At 40.3% G+C, this 6166-nt stretch overlaps 1 pseudogene; it reads left to right on the forward strand.

Moving 5' to 3' along the window:
* The first annotated feature begins 622 nt into the window (after positions 1-622).
* LOC125347462 lies at positions 623-727 on the forward strand (annotated as a pseudogene).
* The last annotated feature ends 5439 nt before the right edge of the window (positions 728-6166 follow it).

Raw genomic sequence — 6166 nt, forward strand, 5'->3', positions numbered from 1 at the left:
TCTTTGCCTGTATTGATAATTTCATATGGCTCTTCATGATGTTTTAAATATCCAAACGACCCTACCCAGATAAAAGATGTCCTATCCCTACTAGAGATCTTTTAATGCCCTACTAGATTGGGCCACAAATACTCATGAAATGTTATGGTCTTTACTTTGTTACGGATTCTTTGAACAAGTTGCCCTGAATGACTAACTTATTTTGTTTCCTCCAACAACTTATATTTGAAATAAGTCATCCCTCCAGCTACACAAACAAAAGGTGATACTGAAAAGCCAACCATGGTAAAATTCTCACAATGTTTGTCAGAGTAATAAAACTAGCATTAAACCAGGAACTACTCACTGATTTGTCAGAGAGGTTTACAGTACAAAAGATGAATGTCCTTCAGTAAGCTAACCTGAAAAGGTCTTGATACATAGCTGAATGTGTAACTTGTGTTTGATTATTACAGCCCCATCCAGGCAGTCATACATACTGCCCACACCTTGACATAACTTCTAGAAAATGTAGCATTGGTTTCAAAAGATCACTCAATCCAGCCCTTGGGTTTGACAAGCTTGCACTTAATAAAAAGTAATTGCATTTATACTTTTGGCTTTTAAAAAAGACAGAAAGGTCTTTGTCTTTGTTTAATTTGTAACAAACCCTTACAAACAGTAAATCCTCTTTGCAACTCAGAACTCACTGTTGAGTATGAGGTTGGTACATATAAGAAGGGCAATGACTCCTACAGTAGTTAGGAATGGAGACAGTACTGTTTAACTCATGCAGGGTGGCACTGAGAATAAAGCTGATATAAAAGCTAACAACAACAACAAAAGACAGAAAGCAAAAAAAGGCCTTACTATATATACCTCAGTGTTGAAGTGTAAGATTTTTAGCTTCAAGGTATAAATTAAAATTTTGAGTGGCATTTACATAAAAATGGCTTAAGTTGCTGAGTTTTTCTCTCTCTAAAATGCAGAGAGTATATATACCACATTTTCTTAATCCATTCATCCATGGAGGGGATCTGGGCTGATATCATATGTTGGCCATGGTGAATAGTGCTACAATGAACATAGTTGTGCTGGTGACTTTACTCTAAGCTGGTATATGGCCTTTTGGATCAATGCCCAGAAGTAGAATTGCTGGGTCATAGGCTAGTCTATGTTTACTTTTTTGGAGGAAAGTCCATACTGCTTTTCAGGGCTGGGGATATAGCCTAGTGGCAAGAGTGCCTGCCTCGGATACACGAGGCCCTAGGTTCGATTCCCCAGCACCACATATACAGAAAACGGCCAGAAGCGGCACTGTGGCTCAAGTGGCAGAGTGCTAGCCTTGAGCGGGAAGAAGCCAGGGACAGTGCTCAGGCCCTGAGTCCAAGGCCCAGGACTGGCAAAAAAAAAAAAAAAAACATACTGCTTTTCAGAGTGATTGAACAAGCTTCTATTCACACCAACAACTTTTTTAGGGTTTTCTTTTAGTCAAATCCTCAACATCATCTATTATTATTTTCTTGATAATGGGCATTTTAATTGGGGTGATGTGGAATCTCAGTGTTGTTTTTATTTGTAGTCCCCTTCTGGCCAGAGATGTTGAATGTTTCTTTATGTATCTTTCGGCCATTTTAGACTCTCTTTAGCTCACTAGCCCATTTATTACTTGGGTTCTCCGTTGTTTCACGGTTTAATTTTTTGGTGCTCTTTATATATTCTATATATTAGGCCCTTGTCTGATATATGCTGGCAAAATTTTCTCCCATTGTGTGGCCTTTCTTTTTAGATTATTGGCTCTTTACTTTGCTGTGCAGAAACTTTTATGTTTGATGTAATCCTATTTATTAAGTCTTTCTTTGATTTGTTGTGCTTCTGGGTCTTTACAAGCCCTAATGTTTCTCTTACTCCTTCTATTAGTTTCATGGTTTCAGTTCTTTCATTGAAGTTTTTGATCTATTTTGAACAGATGCTGGTGCAAGGTACTATAAGGATCTAGTGAAGTAAGTCAGGCCCAGAGAGACACGGATTACATGGTTTTCCTAATATATGGTAGCTAGAATTAGCCTGTTAGCTCATAAGTAAACATGGTGGATGGTATACAAATGGTTATAAATGTTATTAATTGAAACACAGTAGATTCAAAGGTGAACTCAAATAGCATAAATTCTTAGAAAGGCAAAGTCAACACCCAACAAAAGAAGCAGAAAGAATTAGATACTTGCAAGACAGGGATGGAGCGAAGGGGAGAGAGGCAGATGAATGAAGAAGAGAAGGAGGGGAGAATGCAGCCAAGAATTCAGTCTATATACTACAAAATTAAGAGAAGGATTGGGTGAGAATATTGAAAGGGATGACACTGATCAAGATGTGTTGTATTCATAAACTGCTTTGCTAATGGCAACTCCTTTGTACAACTACCTAAAGATAATTAATTACTTCATTCATTCAGGGAGGGGAAAAATCCTTTATACATTCCCAGTAGAATTATAAATTAGTGTAGCTACCGTGGAAATCAATGTGGAGGTTCTTCAAGAATAACAATAGAACTACCATAAATTCCTGCTGTAGCACTCCTAGGCATATATCATAAGGAGTGTAAGCAAAGAATGGAGATACTTTCCCACCTCTGCTTATAACAGCAATATTCACAGCAGCTTTAAATTCAAAAACAAGAAAGTCTTAATATTTAAATATATTGTGTGTTTTTCCCTGAATAATAGTAACACTATCATACAACATAATTGAGTGTAATAATTGAGTGTATTTGCAACTTAAGTACATATCAAATCTACCTCTGACTTCTTTTTTTTTTTGCCAGTCCTGGGCTTGGACTCAGGGCCTGAGCAGTGTTCCTGGCTTCTTTTTGCTCAAGGCTAGCACTCTGCCACTTGAGCCACAGCGCCACTTCTGGCCATTTTCTGTATATGTGGTGCTGGGGTATTGAACCCAGGGCCTCATGTATACGAGGCAAGCACTCTTGCCACTAGGCCATATCCCCAGCCCCGACCTCTGACTTCTTAAAAATGATTTTTTTTCTTAAGATAGGTTTTTCAATGAATAAATCATTTCTCTTTAACCTTTAAGTGTGGCCACTTTCTGTGCTGCAATAGGTCTGTTCAAATTGCAAATCTAACCAAATGAATTGTGGAGACATTTCCTGAGCAATCAGGCAATGATAGGAGCCAAATGGAAGGTGGACAGGCTCTGAGTAAGAGCTACATTACAGGGTCCTAATATTCTCTCAAACATCAGCCCATTTGGTGAAAGGACCCCAGGATTAGCAAAACTACCTGATTTCATTTAAAAGAGACCTTGGAGTTTATGCAGTTATATCAAAACAGTTGAGGCAGGGCCTGGGAATGTGCCTAGTGGTAGAGTGCTTGCCTTGAGCAAGAAGAAGAAGAAGGAGAAGGAGAAGGAGAAGGAGAAGAAGGAGCTGCCGCCAGGGAGAGTGCTCAGGTGAGGAGGAGGAGGAGGAGGAGGAGGAGGAGGGGGAGGGGAAGGGGGAGGGGGAGAGGAAAGGAGAGGGGGAGAGGGAGGGGGAGGGGAAGGGAAAGGAGGAGGAGGAGGAAGAAGAAGAAGAGCAACAACAACAACAACAACAACAAAACAGTTAAGGCAGATCAAAAGAAATCTGCCTAGGAAGTGACACAAACATTATACACCAAGCCCAGAATCTTCCAGGGTTCTGGTTTCTGACCTGAATTCCTGGATTTAAAAGGTCTGGCTGTCTGTATGTTAGGCCCCACAAGCCAAACAGAACCATCAGCATTCCTGCTACTTGCTGTCTTCAATAGCCTCACAAGTAATCACTAGGAGGACTCTAGCCTTCTTTGAAATTTTCCTCATGTACCTTAGTTGCTGGTTCCGGTTTATTTCCTGATGGGCTTTTCATGTCAGCTCTGTGCTCTCCTCTGGTGCCCATCGCCTCTCCTCAACTATTCCCTCATCCTTCCTCAACTATTCCCTCATCCTCAGGTGTTGGCTTTGCTATAGACACAAATGAGAGCTTTGTGTTGTGAGTGGTCTTTACTATTCCTAAATCTCCTCCAGCTCTTTGGCTGGCACTTACCCTGTTTCCTAGGCAATATCTAAGTCATCACTGGTACTTTTCATGATCATTGAAATAAGATTATCATAGGTCCAGAACTGAACTAAACTCTGTACTTAACAAGTCTATGTACTGTGTTCTATAGTACTAGGGCCTGGAAGTTGCCATGGAGACTGCCTGTGTTTTCTGTTTTCCTCTGGAAGTTCAGGGTACTTCAGAGTATCAGATAACTGTATTTTCCATCCCTGCTAGGAAAGGGCTAAATTATGTGTGTCAATAACTGCTACTCTTCACCAAACTTCTGGCTTCTTTTCATTTTGGGTACCTACCCAGACTCCCTTTCCCAGGCTCCCTTACAATTAAATACAGCAATGTGACCAATGAAATGTGGGCAAAGGTAATGTGTTCCACTTCCTGCCCAAGACTTTTAAGAAGCAAGCTTATGCCTTCCACATACCTCTTTCTGCCTGCAGGGCATAAATGGCAAAGAGGCCTAGTCACCAGGGGAGTCAGAAGTGGAAAATAATAAGGTTCCCTGAAATCGTACGTGGAAGAAAATGGGCCACTAACTAGGAACTCATACTAGACTGTTTTGTTTGACTGTTTCGTTTTGATGTCTATGTGACACTTGAATCAGGCCTTCACTAACTAATACAACCAATGTGCTATGCTTTTTGTTTGTTTGTTTTGCCGGTCTGAACTCAAAGCCTGCGCATCGTCCCTGAACTCTTTCTTTCAAGGCACTCTACCACTTCGAGCCAAGCACTACTTCTGGTTTTCTGGTGGTTAATTGGAGCTAAGAGTCTGACCTACTTTCCTGCCCTAGCTAGCTCCAAACTGCAATCCTCAGATCTCAGCCTCCTCAGGTACCCAGCCAATATGTCATGTTTAAGAAAATATAAACATTTGAATGTGAGAATCTTAAACCTTCTTCATATAAAATATCATAGACTCATGGAAAAGGAAAGGAAGTAGAAAGGAATAATTATGCAAATGCCAATATTTACTGCATGTGTAACTATACATGTTAAACGTACTATCTTATTTCATTCAATTACACTTCACAGCAGCTTTAGGAACAAATGTTATTATCTCACTTAGGTGAGGCAGAGATAAAGCACTCAGGGAACAGGAAACTCATAACTCAAACCTGTTGACACCATAGTCTAACTTGGTGTAGTAACTACCACTGTGTATGGACATTTAATACAATTTTGTCTTTACAATTCCACCTTTTAAATGAAACTTTGTTATCTTCATCTTAAAGATTAATAAGCTGAGGTCCAATAAACAAACATAAATGACTTTTCCAAGGTGATAAAATTAGAAAAAAACCAGGACAAGGTCTCTGTGACTCTAGGACTCCTTTTCCCTTAATACTACTGATGTCAGAATAGCAGGAGAGGACAGAGGTCATGGGACTATTTCTCTCCATTTATGGGAATTCTGGAGGTGTTCTAGAGGTTGACCTGCTGCCTTTTGGACAATGTGACTGCTGAAATCATAACTATTTGTCAGTTTTGGAGACACTGAGATATCTCAGATGGTAGTCATCAGCCCCCTGACCCCCACCCGCCTCATGTTACTGAGAAGATATTTTAATACTAATTATAAACCAGCCAGACCTGAATTAGTGAACTCACCCTTTTGCCAGAGCCTAACTACATGGAAAGCCCCATCAACCAGGGCTGGATCCATGAGTCTCAGATCTAAAGAAGGAAATAAAGGCTGTGGCAGAGAAGCTAATTCTTTCAAGGAATAAAATATTTGAATATAGCTAGACTAGAAGGCAGCCCACAAATCTACACATAGAAACTCTTTAAAGATAAGGAGGGCTTCTAGGAACCTTACTTACATAAAGATCTCTTGGTTCTCTGAGAAACATACTAAGGAAATGTTGGGGCTAATCAGGATACAGAAACTGACTTGAGAAAGGATAGAAAGTCGTTGGGAAATGTCTTAATTCCTGAGGAGAAATGGAAAGCTGGAGAGAGCCTTTGCTATCTGCCCCATGCTTTGCCTTCTCGTCAGGATAGTTTGCTGTTTCATGGCTAACTGAAAAGCCTGTATTCTAGCACCAAGGTTAGGGGGTTGCTTAAGCAGATTGCTTCTATAATTGCAGTCCTGGCCCTT

Source organism: Perognathus longimembris, chromosome 2, assembly GCF_023159225.1.
Source record: "Perognathus longimembris pacificus isolate PPM17 chromosome 2, ASM2315922v1, whole genome shotgun sequence".
NCBI classification, from domain to species: domain Eukaryota; kingdom Metazoa; phylum Chordata; class Mammalia; order Rodentia; family Heteromyidae; genus Perognathus; species Perognathus longimembris.